At 44.5% G+C, this 19,991-nt stretch overlaps 1 protein-coding gene across 14 annotated transcripts in view; it reads right to left on the bottom strand.

Annotated features, from left to right (window-relative positions):
• Nucleotides 1–19,991, bottom strand: part of Gpr160 (G protein-coupled receptor 160) — a 41,436-nt gene that overhangs the window by 16,504 nt on the left and 4,941 nt on the right. For 8 of the 14 annotated variants that reach the window (XM_017319737.2, XM_017319735.2, XM_006535539.3 and 5 more), the window contains exon 2: nucleotides 3,130–3,456. The gene's annotated coding sequence lies outside the window, so the exon portion shown is untranslated. The remainder of the gene's footprint in view (nucleotides 1–3,129; nucleotides 3,457–19,991) is intronic. The other 6 variants (XM_030252832.1, XM_030252830.1, XM_017319734.2 and 3 more) reach the window with 1 other exon arrangement.

Raw genomic sequence — 19,991 nt, 5'->3', positions numbered from 1 at the left:
TTCAACACAGGTATCCTATCAGGGTACATACTGAACGCCTCGAGTTGGCTTTAACATACACTTATTTATTTATTCCAAGTGTGAGCATGTGTGTGCCATGTTGTGTGTGTGTGTAGGTCAGACGACACCTTCAGAGAGTTGGTTTTCTCTTTCTGCCATATGTGTCCTAGCAGTTGAACTCAGGTGGCCACTGAGCCATCTTACTAGCCCTCAGGCTTCTTTTTAAGGGCTGTTTTCTGGTCGTGAATCTCCTCTTCTGTTGTTCTTCATCTTGGAAGGTCTTGCTTCTTCTTCATTCCCAAAGACTAGCTTTGTTGGGCACAGCAGCTTTAGTCCGAAGAGATTTTTCTCTCAGGACCTACAGTACATTACTCCTCTTCTCTGACCTGTAGTTTCTTCTAAGCAACCTGCTACTGACCTAACTAGAATATCCTGGATGGTGACTAGGGCTCTCCTCTAGAAGGCTTTAAATTAATCTTTTCTTTGCTGTACTTTAGCACTTATGCTTGACTATAGTACTCTGTAATAAAGAACTTTTCTCCCACATTGGAGATCTAATATACCTCATTTACATATATGTCTACATTTTACCTGAAATTTGAAATCTTCTCATATTATTTCATTGAAATAGTCTATGTCCTTAACTTTTTCCTTCAATTTTGAGTATTAAAAAAATTACTGTTTGTTTATTTAATGGTGTCCCAGAAGTCCTGAATGCTTTCTTTGTTTTGTTTTGTTGTTTTTTTTCAAGACATGGTTTCTCTATGTAGCCCTGGCTGTCCTGAAACTTGCTCTGTAGACCAGGCTGGCCTTGAACTCAGAGATCTGCCTATCTCTCCCAGGCACTGAGATTAAAGGCATGTGCCACCAGCGCCTGGCTCTATTTCCTTTTATGTTCTTTCCCCTCACTGAGCTTTCAAAATGCCTGTTTTCAAGTTCAAATACTCTTTTTAAATTTAAAATAAACTGAATTAAAATAGATTTACATCATTTCTTCCTTCCTTTTCCCCTCCTCAATCTTCCTATATTCCCACTTATTCCCTCTCAAATTCATGGACTTTTTTTCGTTATTATTGTCATACACGAAGACAATGCATAAACATACAAATATACTCTGTGGGAGTCCACTTAGTGTTGGTTGTATATATACCATTTCAGGTCTGACCACTTGGTATGGGATAACCAGTTAGGGGGCTCATATCTGGGGAAGACCAATGCAGTCCTTTTTTGGTAGAGTGTCTATTAGGGTCTCTTGTTCAGGTCTTCTTTTGGCAGCCATATTGCTGAGGTGTCCTGGGTGTAGCTTCCCTGTCACTTCTAGGAGACACACTCTCACAGCAGACTTCCTGAGTCTCAGGCTCTCACAGGCTTTCTGCCTGTCTCCCATTATGTTCCCTGAGCCTTAGGGGCAGGACTTGTATTGTAGATGTTATCAGTTGGAGCTGGGCACCCCATGGTTAGTTGTTCTCTTCATTTTGACCAACTGTAGTTTTCAGTGATAGTCTCTGAATTCTACAAGGAGGAGTTTATTTCATAAGGGGTGTGGTGGTTTGAATGAGACCAGTCCCCATAGGGTCACAGATTTCAATGCTTGGTCACCAGGGAATGGCAGTATGTAAGAGGTTAGAAGGTGTGGCCCTGCTGGAGGGAGTGGGTTGCTGTGGGTGAGCTTCAAGGTTTCAAAAGCCCAAATCAGGCCAAGTCTCATTCTCTTTCTCTCTTCCTACATCCTGTGGACCAGGATGTAAACTCACCTACTGTTCCTGCACCAAGCCTGCCTGCCCACCACCACACTCCCTGCCATGATGGTCATGAACTCTGCCTCTGAAACTATACATAAGCCCCAATTACATGTTTTCTAAGAATGGTCATAGTGGTCAAGTGGCCATTGTGTCTCTTTACAGCAATAAAACACTGACCACGACAAGGAGTGAGAGCTATACTAATCAGGCTGGATGGAAAGACAGGGTGTGCCAGCGTGGCTGGTCCCGGAGGATAGATATGGAATGTGGTGAGATGGAATAAGGTCATAAGTTCAGATATTTTTTTTCTCCTGCTTAATCTACATTGTTTGTTGAGGCTATCAACTGTATTTTTTTAATTTAATTTATTGCATTCTTTATCCCCAGATTGCTGTCTGGTTCTTTTTCAAAATACTTTTCTGTGGAATTTCTCACTCATAGTATTAAAGAGAATATTAAATTCTCTTTAATTTCATCTATCTGTATTCTATTAGATCTCACTTTTAAAAATATAATCATTCATTTATCTTTCAAATGTTTCTTTGTAAATTGGTGTAAAAAAGAATGGGACACTATGAGACATTGGTCCTTTATTGGCTCCTAGTCACCCCTGGAATACCTTCTTTTGCCCCTCTCCACTGGTTCCTTCCTCTGCCCAGTAATAATTATGCCTCTTCTTTACCAGGCATTTATCCCTTTAGTTTATTTGGAACTTACTGCCATAGTTAGGGCTTTGAGAGGCATCATGTTTCCTCATTCTTTATATTCCTACATTAAGATTTGTGTTTCTGATGGTTCAGATAGCTCTATCAATCTGATGAAGTGACCCTCTCAGTAGGCATCTTTCTCCTGAAGATGTGTCTTGAAGTACTGGTGCAATGTTGGCTTTGATTCTATATGGCCACCATAGAATGGTGTATTCTCTTTGATTGTGATTAATGACTCTATGCACAGTGTGTGCAGTGTGTGCTGAACTGAAGTAGAAACCCACTGACTCTTCTGTGAGCCGAGCAGGTATGGCATAGACAGTGAGGAGGGTGATGAACTTGTATTGTGTCAGGAACTCAAGAGTCTTCACTAAGCCTACACATGCGGCTGCTCATGGTCCTAAAAGCCAGACCCTCTCAAAGGAAAATCACCCTGATCTCCTGATTCAAGAAGGTGACACTGTTCTCTGTGTCACATTGCTTGTCCCTACAATGCAGGGCATGGTAGATGTCTGTGGAGTCCCAAAGATGAAAATACACAGATGAGGACTCTGACTCCAAAGCCAGTTCAAGTTCAGACATCTGACTTCTCAAGCTGGCTTTAGTAACAGCACCCTAAGGACAGGCCTGCCAGGCAGCAGGATATGTGAGCTGCTTTTATGAAAGGAAATGATACTTACAGATTCTAGGTTTTTGATGTCAGTGAGCTGTAGACATCAAATTATGAAAACCTCCAGGATCAAAAGTTACCAGCACACACGCTGGCAGTGTGCTGGGCCTGTCGTCCTCACAGGGATGTTTGTCCTCTGCAGCTGTGGCTGTGGGCTGGCAGGCACCATGATTCTGTTTCCCTTCTTCTGCTGTTGTCCCAGGTCTCAGATTCTCATAGGAGTCCAATTGATCACTCACCTCTGAACACAACTGTGCATCTTCAGCTCTTCTTTGTGGAGGAGTTGAGTAATGAACATCTCTGTCTATCCATCAGCCAGGAGGATTCTCTGTGCAACCTTTAGAGCAGGTAAAAAAGAAAAAGTTCTTTAAAGTGCTTTTTACAAGTACAGAAATTAGAAACTCATTAAAATAAAAATTAATCATAGACCATTGAAAAAAGGAAAAAAAGAACAACAGGGAAAAATCTTTCCAACACACATATCTAACAAATGGCATGTGGCCACATATGTATACAGAACACTCTGGACCAACAGCAAGAAGTGGACTCATAACAGAATTTGTAAAGCCGAAAAGACACTTGGAGGAGAAAATGCATAAACAGCCAGCACCTAGAAGCTCTCTGCATCAGTCATTAAGAAAGGCCGAAACCACAATGACGTGCAACTTCACACCCCCAGAGTGGCTGAGTAAACACACCCGCAATACCAAATCCGAGACAAGAGGTCCAACTGGCTCTGTATTTTACGGTTTGACTCTGAAATGTCTCCTGAAAGCTCATGTTTTGAATGCCAGGTCTGGTGGGATTTTGAGAACTGACTGCAGTAGGGGGGCTCTGATATCATCAATAGATTATTCCATTGATGGATTCATATCTGATGGTGCTACTGAATGGTGACAGAAACTGAGGAAGGTATGGACTGAGTCAAGGAAGTGGGCCATGGGGGCTGACTCTGAAGGGTCTGTCTTGTCCTCAGCCTCCTCCGTTCTCTCTCTGCTGCCTGGCTGCCATAAGGTGAGGGGCATTGCTCCACTGTGCTCTTTAACTTGTAACACAGGCCCAGAGACAAGGAAGCCACTGTAGTCATACTATCTAGGAGACAGAAAACCTAAATGCCCTTCAGTTGATGACTGGATAATGAAACTTTATACATATTCACAGTAGAACACCATTCAGTGTAAGGAAAATGAAATTAGGAACTTTACAGGTAAATGGGTGGAACTAGAAAATCTTACAGTGACTGAGGTCACCCAGATGCAGGATGACAAATGCTGCGGGTTCTCTGTCATCTGGTGCTCCCAGCTTGAACTCCTCAGATGTTAATATACAACCTCGAATAACTACAGAAGCCAGGGACGTAAAAATGGACCTTAGGGGTAGAGAAGAAGCTCTAGAGAGATCAGAATAGAGGACACAGGTGATTTAAAGGGGAAGTGGAAAAAGAAGCATTAACCAGGGAAAGGGGGTTAAATACAGACGGAAGGGGGGGGGGAGGATACACAACATGGGAAAAGTTAGTAATAGCCATAGGGAATATTATTTTATATATAGTACATATAAATGTGTGGTGGCTTGAAGGAGAATGGTCCCAATAGGATAATACATTTGAATATCACTATTTAGTGTAACTGCTTAGGAAGGATTAGAAGGTGCAGTGGTGTTAGAGTGGGTGTGACCTTGTTGGAGGAGGTGTGTCACTGGGAGAGGGCTTTGAGGTTTTACAGTCTCTGTCTTTCTCTGTCCTCTGTCTGTCTGTCTGTCTCTCTGTCTCTCTCTGCCTGCCTCCTGCCTGTGACTGAGAATGTAAAGTTCTTAGCTATTCCTCCAGTACCATTTTTCTCTGCTCCCCGCCATGATGATAATGAACTAAGAAATCCCTCAACTAAATGCTTTCTTTTATAAGGCTTGTCTTGGTCATGGTGTCTCTTCACAGCAATAGACAAAGTGTTGTACGTTCACACACACACACACACACACAAACACACACACGTAAGTTACTTATGATAATTCTCTTTCCAAGAGCCATTGACTATTTAACAAACCCCCATACCAGGCATGAGAATCCTCATTTTGAGCATTGGTCAGAAGAGTCCAAAAGAGTCCCCCAAACAATGTCCGTCATTGCTGTTGCCCTTGGTTGTCTTGCAGAGTTGAAGGTAAGTTCCTTTTGTTGAAGACAACAGTCACTTTAGAGCACAGGATTCAGAGGATTTGCCCTGGATCTGACCTGAAGGCCTCCTCCCCGAGCTGGGTAGTGCTATAAAAGCTGCCAAGGGAGGAATGCTTATGAATCACAGCAATGAGCATCAGAGAGATATCCCTAAAGGCGCAATAGTGAATCTTGGCAGTAGCAAAGAGCTGTCTAATTGGCTATTAGGCCTGATCAACAGTAGGGAAATCATGCCTGGTATTAGAAACCTAGCCATGGCTCGTGACATCATGGGCCTTAAAGGAGAACCTACTACTTCCACTTTCTAAACCAGTATAATTCCTAACTTCATCCCAAACACTTACACTTACACCCACAGGTAAGTGTACCTCTCACCCCTCCCCTCAGCAAAGAGACTTCTTTCAGAAGCAGGAGATCATTATAGGAATCCACAACTGGTCAAATGCAGAAAACAATTGGCCGTGGGGTGCCCAACACTAACCAATAATCTACAATACAACTCCTGCACCTAAGGTCAGGCAACGTCACAGATGATGGTGCAGAAAGAATGTAAGTGCCTGAGAACTAGGAAGTCTGCTGCAAGCCTTGTCTTCTAGCTAGGACAGGGAGCTACACCGATGAGATTACAATATGGCCCGAACAGTGACAACACCAGCTGGCACGCCTATGTGGATGGGGGAGTCTCTGAGAGCCCAGCACTAGACGAAAAGCTATAACTGCTGAGAGAGGAAGAATTAGTCTTCCTCGGGGATGAATTCCCTAAATGGTTCTCTAATACTAAGTGGTCAGCCCTGAACACACGTGCAAACAAGCAACACTAAGTGACTCATCAGATTGACCCCCCCCCCCACTCCCTGCACCTGTGTGTGTGTGTGTGCGTGTGTAATTAATTAAAGAAAAAAAAAAGACCAGGAATTAGAGAAGGAACTAGGAAGAATGAGACAGGTGGAGGGAGGCAACATGAAATGATATAATTATATTTTAATTTAAAATGTTTTTAAAGCTGGAAATCAGTCTGGCAGTTCCTCAGAAAATTGGACATACTACTACCTGAGGACCCAGCTATACTACTCCTGGGCATATACCCAGAAGATGCTCCAACATGTAACAAGAACACATGTTCCACTATGTTCATAGCAGCATATTTATAATAGCCAGAGCTGAAAAGAACCCAGATGCCCCTCAACAGAGGAATGGATACAGAAAATGCAGTATATTTATACAATGGAATAACACTCAGCTATTAAAAACAATGACTTCATGAAATTCTCAGGCAAATGGATGGATCTAGAAAATATCATCCTGAGCGAGGTAACTCAGTCACAAAAGACCACACATGGTATATACTCACTAATAAGTGGGTATTAGGCCAAGAGCATGGAATACCCACGATACAACTCACAGACCACATGAAGCTCAAGAACAGGGAAGACCAAAGAGTGGATGCTTCAGTCCTACTTAGAAGAGGGAACAAAATAATCAAGGGAAGTAGAGGGTGGGAGGGACTTGAGAGGGAGAGAAGAGGCAGAGGGTAAGAAGAGGGGGAAGAAACAGGTATGGGAGGAGATGGAGATGTACAGAGGGTTAAGAAATTGAACAGAGGTGTGTAGCAATGGGGGACGGGGAGCTGGGGGGTAGCAACCAAAAAGTTCCAGATGCCAGGAAAGCAAGAGCCTCCCAGGACCCCACAGAGATGACATTAGCTGAAATACCCCACAAAGGGGAGGAAGAACCTGTCAAGGCCATATCCAGAGGTTAGTCACAGCTCCCTGGTTGAGGGATGGGGCTATCCACCCATCTCCAAATTTTTAACCCAGAATTGATCCTATCTAAAGGAAATACAGGGACAAAGAGTGGAGCAGAGACTGAAGGAAGGGCCATCCTGAGACTGCTCCACCTGGGGATCCAGCCCACGTGCAGACACCAAACCCAGACACTATTGCTGATGCCAAGAAGTGCTTACTCACAGGAGCCTGATACAACTGTCTCCTGAGAGGCTCTGCCAGAGCCTGACCAAGCACATGCGGATGCTTGCAGCCAACCATTGGACTGAGAACCCCAATGGAGGAGGAGTTAGGGGGAGGACTGAAGGAGCTGAAAGGACCTTATATGGCATCAATGGGAGGGGAGGCCCTTGATCCTGTGAAGGCTTGATGCCCCAGTGCAGAAGAAAGCTAGGTTGGTGAGGTGGGAGTGGGGGGGGGTACACTCATAGAAGCAGGGTAAGGGAGGATGGAATAGGGGGCTTGCAGAGGGGAAGGGGGATAACATTTGAAATATAAATAAATAAAAGTTAAAAAAATGTTTTTAAAGGACTGGCAAAAGATTTAGATAGCCATTTCACCACATAAAATGATTAGTAACTAGATGAGAAAAGTCCTCCACATTATTCATCTTTATGAAAATGCCAATTAAAATTGTAATGCTACCCTCTCACATACTCAGAGAATGGCTGTGCGGTGGTTTGAATAAGAATAGCCCCTATAGGTCATATATTTGAATGTTTGGTCCCCATCTGGCGGAACTTTCTGGAAAAGGAAAGGATATGTGATCTTGTTGGAGGAGGTGTGTCACTAGGAGCAGATTTTGAGGTTTCAAAAGGCCAAGCCATTCCCAGTTAGCTCTCTTCTGACTTTTGGTTTTTGTCTCAACATGCAGCTCTCGATACTGCTCGAGTGTTATGCCTCCCTGCCTGCTTGCCTGCCCCTCATGATGGTGGTCATGGATTCACCCTCTGAACCTGTAAGCCCCATTAAACACTGTTTGCTGCACGTTGCCTTGGCCATGGAGTCTCAGATTAGCAATTGAACAGTAACCGAGACAGGCCATAATAAAGATGGCCAACACTGGATATTGCTGAGAAAGCAGAGAAACCAAATCTCTATGTATTGTTGCTTGGACTCTAGCACTGTTCAGTCACTTTGGGAAAATAGTTTGTCAGGTTTGTAAAAGTTAAACATAAATTTGATTCTACAGCTATACTTTTAGAAATTCACCCAAGAGACATAAAAATAAAATCTACACAAACACATATACACACAAACACATATACACAGCAGCATTTTAGCATTTCCAGAAGCATCATTTGTAATAACCAAAACTATATAACCAAAGTCAAAACTGAAACAATGCAAATGCCTTTCAGTTCAAAAATAGACATGAAATTATGCCATTTCAAAAGGGCAAATCCTTTAACAATACTGAGGGATGGCCTATTACTGACATTCTCCCCAACACAGGTTAATCTGAAAATCTGGCGAGATGGGGAGATGTCTCCTCTAATAAAGTACTTGCTGCGTAAACAGGGGATTCTGAGTTCCACCTCAGAACCTCATAAAAAAAGAAAAAAAACAGGCCTGGTAATGTGTGTTTGTAATCCAGCTAGAGAGGTGAAGACAGGAGAATTCCTAGGCCAACAAAAAAGCATGTCTCAAAACAACCAAAGTGGACAGCTTCTGAAAAAAACAAACAAACAAACAAACAAACAAACAAACAAAACCCAGAGATTATACTCTGGCCTGCATGAGCACTTGCATTGTCACACACACTGCCATCAAAAGACGCCAAATCCCCAAGCTGTATTTTAAGATTCCATTACACAGAACAGATCACTGGCTGCTTGGGACTCGGAGTTGACTGACATGGGGGAGTTTTGTGAACAATAGGAATTTCTAGAACTGGATTATGGTGCCGCTGTTCAAACCTCTGAAAAACACAGATTTGTGAACTTACAATGAGTGGGTTTTAATGGCATATAAATTGTACCTCAATAAGATGGTTTTTAAAGATTTATCCAAGAATGTTCACAGCAACTATGCATGATAGCTTCTTCAAGGATCACAAAAGACAAATGGGCAAATTATGACCTATTCACGGAACACAATATCAGCTGTCCATAAGAACTACTTGAGATGGAGAGATGGCTGGCTCAGTGGGTAAGATCTAAGAACAAATGCTGACCAACCATGAAGACCTGAGTTCAAACCATCAGCGGCCATGTAAAGCTCTGGGTATGGCCACGACAGCCACACCCCAGTACTGTGGGGCCTTGCTTGGGTTTACTGGGTCCTAGCCTGTCTCCAGGGTCAGTGGTCAGGTGACTAAGGCAGGAAATGAGAGAGTCATGAAGCTCAACCTTGCTAACGCTGCGACCCTTTACACGCTATGGTGACCCCAGTCATCAACCTTCCTAACACTGCGACCCTTTAACACGCTATGGTGACCCCAGTCAGAAAATTATTTTTGTTGCTACTTCATAACTGCAATTTTGCTACTGTTAAGAATTGTAATATAAATATGTGAGCTTCCCCATGGTCTTCCCAATGAAAAAGGTCATTTGATCCCCACCAAGGGGTTGTGACCCACAGGTACATCACAAAGTCACAGACATGAATCTCAAAAAACATAACATTCTCACTCCCCTTCCCTTTCTTCCCCTCCCCCTGCCCCCGCCCCCGCATGCACTGAAGTTCAAACTCTAACTGAATAACACTTGTAGATCTGAAAGCTCTTAGGACACCTTCCAGCAAAAAATTTACTTAAAACAAGAATCTGGTGTTCTAAACCTAACAGTCTGAGACTGTTACGAAGCAAAACCAAGTCTGGTCCCAATCGCATCCTACAGATTTGGGGATGACAGAGCAGTCCCTTCGACTCTGTAATTACTGAAGGCAAGTTTTACTCCTCCACCTCAGGCCATGTGAGGAAAGTCTAAACTGTGTACACAGCACAAACACACTATGAAGGTCACTAGTCAGTGATATCTATTACCACTTAGGACTCAGCCAGGAAAGAACTCTGCCACCACAGGCAAATGCCTATTCCTCTATCTCGTATGTCTCCTTCTCTAATCACCTTTGAATGAACCAGTTCAGGAGGCACGATAAAAGTGGAAACGTAAGCTCTGCTGTACCATTTGCCATAGACCACATCACACAGGCCTAGGCTAGTGTGGGGCATTGTGCACACCTGGGGCACGTATTAAAGCAGTCATATTTTTGCCCAATAGCAGCATTTCAAGAATTAACTAAAAGGAAGTAAGGAAGGAACCTCTTTGTGATAAATGTGACCCACTCATTCTGGTGTATTTCCAACAGCCATAAAACACCCTCCCTGCAAAGAATCAAAACAACCTGATAACAATAGGAGTCAGTCAATGAACTATGACACAGTCAGTAGATGGCTACTCCCTGAATCTATGAGATACATGTTCTGGGGGAAAGTGGACAAACAGGAAAACACTGTCACATAGTGTTCAGTGACAGAAGACAAAGCCATTTAGAACAGGGCCATTTACAGGCAGGGGTGACAGAATTCTCCTAGACTCCCAGACAGTAAAGATATTTGTGTAAAGCTTTGAGAGGAAAGGCCTATACCACTGGTAGGATCGTAGCTGTACATGCCATAATTCTCAGACTTGAGCATGGCAGTCAAGTGAAGGATCGTGACTGAATACATGTTGAGTTTGTCCTGAGAGTCTACACTCCAGCAGGTTCTCAGGTAAGGCCCCCCTGTCACATACCTAATGACAGCCATCTCTGGTGGGGAGAACACAGGCACACATTTATTTTTTACACCATCTTACATTTCCCAAATGTACAGTACTTTTGTAATAATGAAGAAAACTTCTTTTTCTTCAGAAACTTCGAAACTAATGGTTTTTATGGCATCCCATCTTGAATACTGTGAAATTAGATCAAAGGTTTATTACATCCAATACAGAATAATTTACAATAAAAATGAGCAATGGCCTAGTAAACTAATTTTTATTTTATTGTTATTTTAGTTCTGGGGTTCAAACCCAGGGCTCTGCACATGCTGAGACACTTCTACTGTTATACTACAACCCCAGTCCTCTAAGTTTTTAAGAGAATGGTTGAGAACTGCTAGAAGAACATGACACTATTATCATTTACAAAGGCATGGAAAGGCAAAATGGTAAACTTTAGCCACAGCATAACAACTAGGTTAAAATGCTAGCGCTGTTTATAAAATGTTAAATGTACTAAGATTAGGGGGAAAGTTGAATTACGCCTGCGATCCCAGTACTCAGTAGGCAGATGTGTAAGCATCACCTTGAGTCTGAGGCCCACATGGGCTACAGAATGAAAGTGTCTCAAAACAAAAGGAAAATGAAGGAAATACACCAAAATGTTAGCATCTGTGGATCCCTGGGTGGGGGAGCGTCAGGCATGTGTATTGGTCAAACTTCGTTGCTGTGACAAAATTAGTAGGAAAGAAATGGTTCTGAGTGTAAAGTTACATGGTATACAAATCTGATGAACTGAGTTCAAATCCCAGAACTGACTCTCTAGTCCTCTCACTTCTATACATGCTCCCTGGCATTCATACACTCACACCACACCACACCACACCACACCACACCACACCACACCACACACACACACACACACACACACACACACACACTATGATAATGACAATGATATAGCAGGCCACTAGTGATGGCTTCCCTGTTCTTCAGCTCTTGTTCCACCTGGGCCCCAAGCCCACACTCGGTTGCTCTCCCCCATGCCAGTCATCTCTGGAAACACCGTCACAGTCACAGCCAAAACACGCTGTGGTAATCCCCAGGCATGTCTACATCTAATCAAGCTGTCAGTCGAGATGACTACTCATCACACAAGCTGTAAAGACCCCTCTCAGCAGCATATACACTGACGCTGGAAGGGCAGAGCTTAGCATGGCCCCTCTACACAGATGACACTAATTCAGGAAGCATTTTACTAATCAACAAACAAATAAATAAAATCACTTCTTTTTAAAGTTACAGAATAGTAAAGAATTGAAGGAGGGCAGGGTTAGGATTGGGAGGCAAGGATACCCATGGAGTGTGGCAGGGTAAGGGGAGAGAAGGGAAACCATTTAAGGTTTGGTTCTGTTACCTGAGGAACAGAGTTTCTTCCTAGAACAGCTGGCTGGATGCAGGGCAAAGGCCAAGGCCTAGTGAGATGTGCTGCACTGCTGAGCCTCTGAGTCTGACCTTGAGGCACAGCTGAGGTTCAGAACATGCCATTTATCCTCCCTCAGCCTTTGCTGCCAGGGTCAGGGCACCAGCTATGAAGGGAAGGGCTCTGCTGCCCGGAGGGAGTCAGCTGTTCCTCCATTCATATAATGCATCTAACCTCTAAGCTAGCAAAGCAGGCCCTCCTCGCGGACTCCTCAGAGACGTAAGGAATGAGCATTCACGCCACCATCTGTGATAAGGAAGATGGTCCCCAGTTTGTGTGCCCGTGTCTAGGCTCACTTCTCAGTTCACTTTTCTCTCTCCCCTGTCTTCTTACAGGCAAAGGCAACAGTGACAGATGCTGGCAAAGCCCCATTACTGGATACCGGTCAAACCAGACAGCCTTTTAAGAGGACAGAAAAATGTTTAACGCGAAGTATAAATATTAGTTAATAATGTAATACTTTTCCAAGTTAAAAAGGAAACTGTACAACTGTTCCAGAGTCCCCATGATGAGCTGTGAACAGGGGCTTCTGGGAACAAGCTCTCAGGGTTGAAGAGATGTTGGAATGCTGTAGATCCAGAACTAATTACAATTATGCTGGGTTATCTTTAGCCCCTAAATTGCTATTCCTTGTCTACCTCTGTGTCTGGTCTAACATCCTGTGACTAACAGAAAAAAATACCTTGGACTATAAGAACAGACCTGGAGTTTTCAGCAATAAAGGGCCAAGGATGGTGACAGTATCTGATGGCAGATGCTGATAGTGATAGAGTTCTCCCCAATTTTCTATAACTCTTCTACCTGACAGAGCCTCTGAAATATTTGAGAAGAATCTTGATATCTGCCTTTCTTTGTTCTGTTACTATAAAAGCTTCATAAACACAGAATTTGTGTTCCCAAACCATGGTCACTCATATCTGACTTCAGAATAGACTCTCTTGTTCTCTCTTGTTTGAGGTGAGAGTTGGGTTTTCTCATTGTCAGAGGCAAGCTGGATGGGGTCTTCACTGTGCCTGTGTCAGGATTTCATAGAACATCCGTGGCCCTCGTGACACCTGTGAGGTATGTGTAGCCCCAGTTGGGACAGGAGTCACTAGAACTCCAGACAACTCAACCCCTAAGGCCAGGCTGTAGTACACCAGAGGCTTCTGTGCGCAGCTCTGATTCTATATGGACAGCCTGCACTTCCACAGTGGGGACTAGGGAGTCTTTACATCCTCATGAATGTATGTTTGTGGGGGGGGGGGGGTCCCATGACTTTCACAGTCAGAGAGGATTTTCACTCCCAAATCACAGAGCCAGGGCCTGAGTTCAGAGTCAAGATTCTTTCCCATTTCAAAACTGCCGATGCATGAAGCACACACAGCATTTGTCAGGGAGATTGAGGCCATGGGGCAGCCCACAGATCCCCCAAGAAAGAAAGGTCAGAGCTGGAAAGCACTTGTAACTTTCTGTCTTCTTTCTAGCACCATGGGGTGGACAAAGTCTGTGGGGCAATGGGCTATGCACAGATAGCCTGGTCTCCAGTTGAGCTGAGGTCTTGAACCCCAGTGGTACTGGATAGGTGGTAATTTCCACCTACATGGGATCATGTCTTCTGGACCCCTGGCTCCTATCAAAGTTACCACCACCGCAGGCCCCACAAGAGAGGTGTGTGGCTGGCAGTCATGTAGACAATGTCCCAAGCTTCTGGCATTCTGGCTAGACTACCCCACAGTTACCTAGCAACAGCACGATAGCAAAGCCCACTGTAAGAGGGGCTGCTTGGCCCCTCTTCACTTTCTTTAAGCTTTCTTACTCTCTAGCTCTCCTTCTCTCTGTCTTTCCCTTCCCACCTCTCTCTCTAAGTTTTTACCTCTCTTACTCTCTAGCCTTTCTTCTCTCTCTCTCTTCCCCCTTCTCTCCTCGTGGCCATAGCCGGCCTCTCCCTCTCTCCTTCTAACTTCTCTCCTTTCTCCCTGCCTTTCGAACCGGGCGTGGTGGCGCAGGCCTTTAATCCCAGCACTCGGGAGGCAGAGGCAAATAAAGCTCTAAGACCATAGCCTGTCTCTGTTCATCAAGGCCCGGACTAAAGACACTCGCCTGCGTGGGAACCACCCAGAACCCTTCTTTTGCCCTGCCCTCTCTTCCCATCTCTAGGGCCGAGTGCCACCCCAGGGGTCCCTATTCTGTTCTCGGCTCCTCTGCTGTATCCAGTGTGGGATGCCAGAGACTGAGAACCTGGTACCAGGGGCTCCCCTTGTCTACCCCCCTGCCGTGTGGGATCAGTGGCTTCACACTGCCAGATACCCACCTGGGGCCGCATGGAAAGCGACCGGCAGTCCTCCATTGTCAGCCCGCCCAGAGCACCAGAACTCTGGCCGGACACAGGCTCTCTCCCTCCCCCGTCTTTCTCATATACCCACGGCCCCGCAAAAGTCTACACAAAGTATGGTGATTTCAACATGCTTGGCCATGGGAAGTGGCACTATTAGGAGATGTGGCCTTATTGTAGGCAGGTTTTTATATATATAATATATATTATATTATATTATATTATATTATATGTGTATATATATATATAATAATATATATATATATATATATATATATATATATATATATATATACACACATACACACTCAAGCTCTGCTCAGTGTGAGACAGTCTTTCCTGGTGACGCGTAGATTATAATGTACAACTCCTAGCTCCTTCTCCAACACCAGGTCTGCCTGCATGCTGCCATGCTTCGTGCCATGATGATAATGGGCTGAACCTCTGAAACTGTAAGCCAGCCTCAATTAAATGTTTTCCTATATAAGACTTGCCTCGGTCATGTCTCTTCATAGCAATGGAAAACCTAATTAAGACTCAAGGTAAATACGCCATGCAGGCTCAGTCATCAACAATACCAGAGAAACCTTCATTGTCAAGAACAACAGGAAATCCCTTACCCCAGGAGTCCTATGCATACACTGCACATATGGCTCATTTCCCAAGGTGAGCATTATTGTTATCTCTGTTTTATATAAGAGACATAATATGGAGAGGCTAAACACAGTAAGAAAATGTTACTCAGTGTGGTGGTGGAACCACCAGAAATCAGTTCCCACATCCCCGGTCCTCACTCTGGACTGTTCTATCTTGCTATTGCTTGCTCAAGCCAATGGTCAGTCAATCCTCTTTTATCTGGGCAATGGGATCACAACAGAACACACAGTCAAACTTGAATTGTAGGGTTCCAGAAAGGTCCACCAGCAGCCTGCTGACCTGCCATTTACAAAACATCTGTGTCTATAAGATGAGCTCACATCTGTAGGCTCATGTCTTTAGGCCTAAGACAGGCATTCCATTTGCAGCCCTTGCTTGTCCACTAGGACACACCTAAAGTGACAGTCTACTGACAAAGTCCTCAAAGCAGCACCTTATTTTCCCTCAAACTATTCCACAGACTTATGTCTGTGGGTGCCCAGGTCTGTGGACCCAAGGACTCTGAGGAAGGAAACTATTTTCTCAACAGAACGTTAACTGTGATGAAACTGCAGATTCAGCAGAGATGAGAATATCAACCCCATGACCCTTAACAGAAAGTTTCAAATTGAGGAAATGGAAGCATCTGGAAGACTGGGCTGAGGGCAAGTGCCTCAGTTCCTCATTCAAGCTGAGCTTTCTGAGAACTGTGCCTAAGCATCATAGAGGAGCAGTCTTGTAGTTAGCAGGAGTCAGGTGGACAGAGCAGAAACAGGGACAAGGCAAATCCTGGCAGCCCTTCAGTGGGCCTGGGATCTAGCTCAGGGCAATTCTGGAACCCAGCCTCAGGATAGATGTTGCTCCCAGACTCAGGCTGCATCTCCCAAGGCACACAAGCCCGACCTTCTATCTTACAAGCACTCCTTTCCCACCCTGAGGCTTCCAACCCTGACCTCACCTCTGCAAAACTAAAATGTCATGCAAACCAGAAAAGCACGAGTGCAAGGAAATGACCACTGTTCTAGTTAGTGCTCTCGATGCGATATTTACCACGACCAAAGCAACTGGGGGAAGAAATGGTTGATTCCAGTTCACAGCTTGTAGTCCATCATCCAGGGACATTGGACAGGAACTAAAGTAGAGACCATGGAGGAACGTTGCTTACTGGCTTGTTCTGTTTGCTCTTTTATGCAGGCGAGGACCAACAGCCCAGAGCTGGCACCACCCACAGTAAGCTGGGCCCTCCCACATCAATCTCTAGTTAAGAAAGTACACCTCTGTCTTGCCCACAGGCCAGTCTGGTAGGGGCATTTCTTTCAATTAAGGTTTCCTGTTTCCAATGACTTGAGCTTCCAACAAGCTGACATAAAGCCAGCCAGAACAATAGCCTAACATGCTCCCTGGACACAGGCACATGCAGTATGAAATACAAGCCTTATCACATTCTCTGAAATGTCTTTGGTTGGCCCTTTAATTTTTTTTTCTGGTGCTTGGGGGCTAGGGAAATGGCTCAGTGGTTAAAGCACACTTCCTGAGTGAGAAGCAGGACTAGAGTGTGAATCTCTAGAAGCCACATAAATAACGGGTGGCATGGCAGACAGCTTGAAGCTCCAGCCTTAGAGGGCGGAGACAGTGGATCCCCAGAGCCACCTGGCTAGCTACACTAGCCACACTGGGAAGTTCTGTGTTTGACTGAGAGATTCTGACTAATAAATAAGGTGGGAGAATGATTGAGGATCAATCCTGATACCACCCTAAGACCTTCATGTGCATGCAAACATACATGCCCAGTTGTCATTCCATGGTGTGCGCATATACACGTATACATGCATATACACACACTTGGGGCTGCTGGACCCCTTTGTCCCTTTCCCCAAAATGGTGCCTGAATCCCCTTTTTCTGTTCTTTTATCATTGCTTGCTTTTTTTTTTTTTTAATAATTGTAGTATTGGAATGTGGAGGGGAGGCGGGGTGGGGGGGTGGGGTGAACTTAACTGCCCAGCTCGAACTTCAGGCCTGAAACTCTAGTCACATGACTTTACTAGTTATAGGCCATAAAGCTAGCTAGTAAATCTTCCAAGCACGATTCCTTCTGCAAAATGGGCTGTGATGCTCAGTGTAAGAGAGATTTGTGAGAATTAAACAAGTTTATGAGAGGCATGGTTGCATGGATGGGTGGGTAAACATGAGAAAGCAAGTTCAGATCCCCAGAATACCTATAAAAAAGCCAGGTGTAGTTGGGTGCAACTGTAACCAGCACTGAAGCTGGGGCAGAAATGGGTGGGTGCTGGGCTTTCTAGCTTGCTAACCTAGTTGAAATGGTGAGCTTCAAGTTCAGTAAGATCATCTCTCAAAAAACAAGCTGGAGAGTGAAGGGGGAAGATGCCTGACGTCAACCTTTGGCCTCCAGAGACATGAATAGGTGAGCACACCAGGGTGTATACATGTAACCACCCCACCGATCTCCCACACAACATGTGTGAAATTAGGTGAGATGGCCCATGCCTGTAGTGGCTGCACTCAGCAGGCTGAGGAAGGAGGGTTACACACAAGCTCTGGGCCAGCTTGGGATACACATTGAGGTTCTGGGCCACAGAGCGAAACTCTGTCTCAAAAAAAAAAGTATAATAAATAAAAAGAATAACATGGACTATTAGTTAAAATTTTCTTCTTCCAATGACTTGAGAAGCTAGGAACACAGCCTCATTGGTAGAGCTCTTGCCTACTATGCAGTAAACCATGGGTTTAATACCCAGAACCAGATAGAACCAAAAGAGGGAATCACAGCAGCAGGCAAGTGTGGTAGGCCTTCATGGTCATCTCAGGTACATGCAGAGTTTGAGGTTAGCCTGGGTTCCATGGACCCTTTATCAGAAAAATAACTACAACAAAAGAGGGCTGTAGAGATGGCCCAGAGGTTTAAAGTACTTGCTGTTCTTCCAGAGGATGCAAGTCTGATTCCTAGCATCCTTGTTATGTAGCTCACAAGCATCTAGAATTCCAGCTCCGGGAGATCCAACGTCCTCTTCTGGCACTTCAGGACCCCCCCCCCCCACACACACACACACGAGACACACACATAGAAATACACACATATGAATAAGTGAAAATAAGTCTTTAAACCTTTCAGCTCTCTTAGACATCATGTCACCCTTAGTCAAAAGCCTAAATACCTCTCTATACACTCATAGGAGGGGTAACATGGGGCAGAGGAGAGTTATGTATTGACACACAGAAATGTAGCTTGCTGCTGACTGGGATGCCATGCCTCTCCTCTAATTTCTAAGCCAACAAGGGAGCAATCTGCCTTTCTAATGTTTTTATCCCCTTTAGCCACACAGATCAGGGTAGAGATGGTGTCACATTTGTGGTAATTCCTTATAATGGCTTTTAGCAATATTCTCTATTGGAAAAGAGGAAATATCAGGCCACTCCCTGGTCACTTAGAGACTTGGCAACTTTCTCTCTCCGCTTCTTATTTTAGAGGATTAGGGAGAAAACTAATTTGGAATAGCTATGTAAGTGATTTCATGCTAGGGATACACTTGTGTCCCCAGGTTATCAGACTTCTGCCATCTTTTTCTTTTAAAACACTAGCATGTTTAACAGACTTGATGATCTCCAAGGAAAAGATACAAAAGGCTACTCTGAACTGGCCAATGGAGTTCCACAGATGCCCAAACAGTCCAGGCTATTGCCAATGCACTTGACTACTCTTCAGAAATTGACCCAAGAAACTATTGCTGAAAACACTACGTGCTAAGTCATAGAGCTTGGGGAAATCTAGCTGGTACTCAACTGGAAACTTCACCCCAACTGGCTAGTTCTCATACAGCTAGAAAATACTATGCATACTACCAGAGGTTCAAGCTCATCCAGCTGAGAACCTAAAACAACAATCGGAACTTGTCTGACAAGATATGCCCACTGAGTAGTACAGATGTTATGGGAGTGGCCAGCTGCTGTCTGATTGTATCTAAGGCCCACGCCATGAGATGGACCACATACTAACTGAGCCCAGAACCTGTGGCTTGATAGGTCCTAGGGGAGAACCTGATACTACCTATTATTCTGCCAAATGGATACAGTGTTAAAAACAACTCCTAATAACTTATGTCCATACTCACAGATGTGTGCATCTCTCAACCCTCTTCAGAGAAGCTTCTTGCAATAGATGGCAGTTAACACAGAGATCCTTAACTGGTTAACACGCAGATATACTGTCAAGTGCCCAGCTATAAATGAGATATTTATATCAAACTCTTTCCCTCAAGGACCAGGGACCGCCAAGGAAGGGGCAGGAAGAGTGTGAGTACCAAAGGTGGTGGATAACTTGAGAGACAGTGTTTTCAAGATTCAACAGGGCGATAACACATGACTCATAGCATTTGTGACAACATGCACAAGACTACACAAGCTCAAGCCAGAAAAACGGCCTGCACAGAGGAGGGAGAGGAGAGCATAAAATCCCACGACTAGATGACGAGCCACTAGCATTTGGTAGCTTCTGGGAGAGTCAGTCTTCTTTAATTGTGTAACTCCTGGTAGGGCAACCACATTACAGGGGCAGGGCCCATACCCAAGAGTAGTTAGGTAATATAAATTAGACTGGATACGGGGAGCAGAAGGGGGAGGAAGTGAAGGAGGAAGAAGGCAGAGGAGGTAATGGAGGAGGGCAGAGAGAAGAGAAGAAAGAAGGAAGAAGGGGGAGGAGAAAGGGGAAGAGGAGAAAGAGAAGGAGAAGAAAGAGGAAAAGGAGGAAGATGAGGAAGAGAACTAG

This window comes from Mus musculus, chromosome 3 (genome assembly GCF_000001635.26).
Source record: "Mus musculus strain C57BL/6J chromosome 3, GRCm38.p6 C57BL/6J".
NCBI lineage: Eukaryota > Metazoa > Chordata > Mammalia > Rodentia > Muridae > Mus > Mus musculus.
This window is presented reverse-complemented; position numbering and strand designations above follow the sequence as displayed.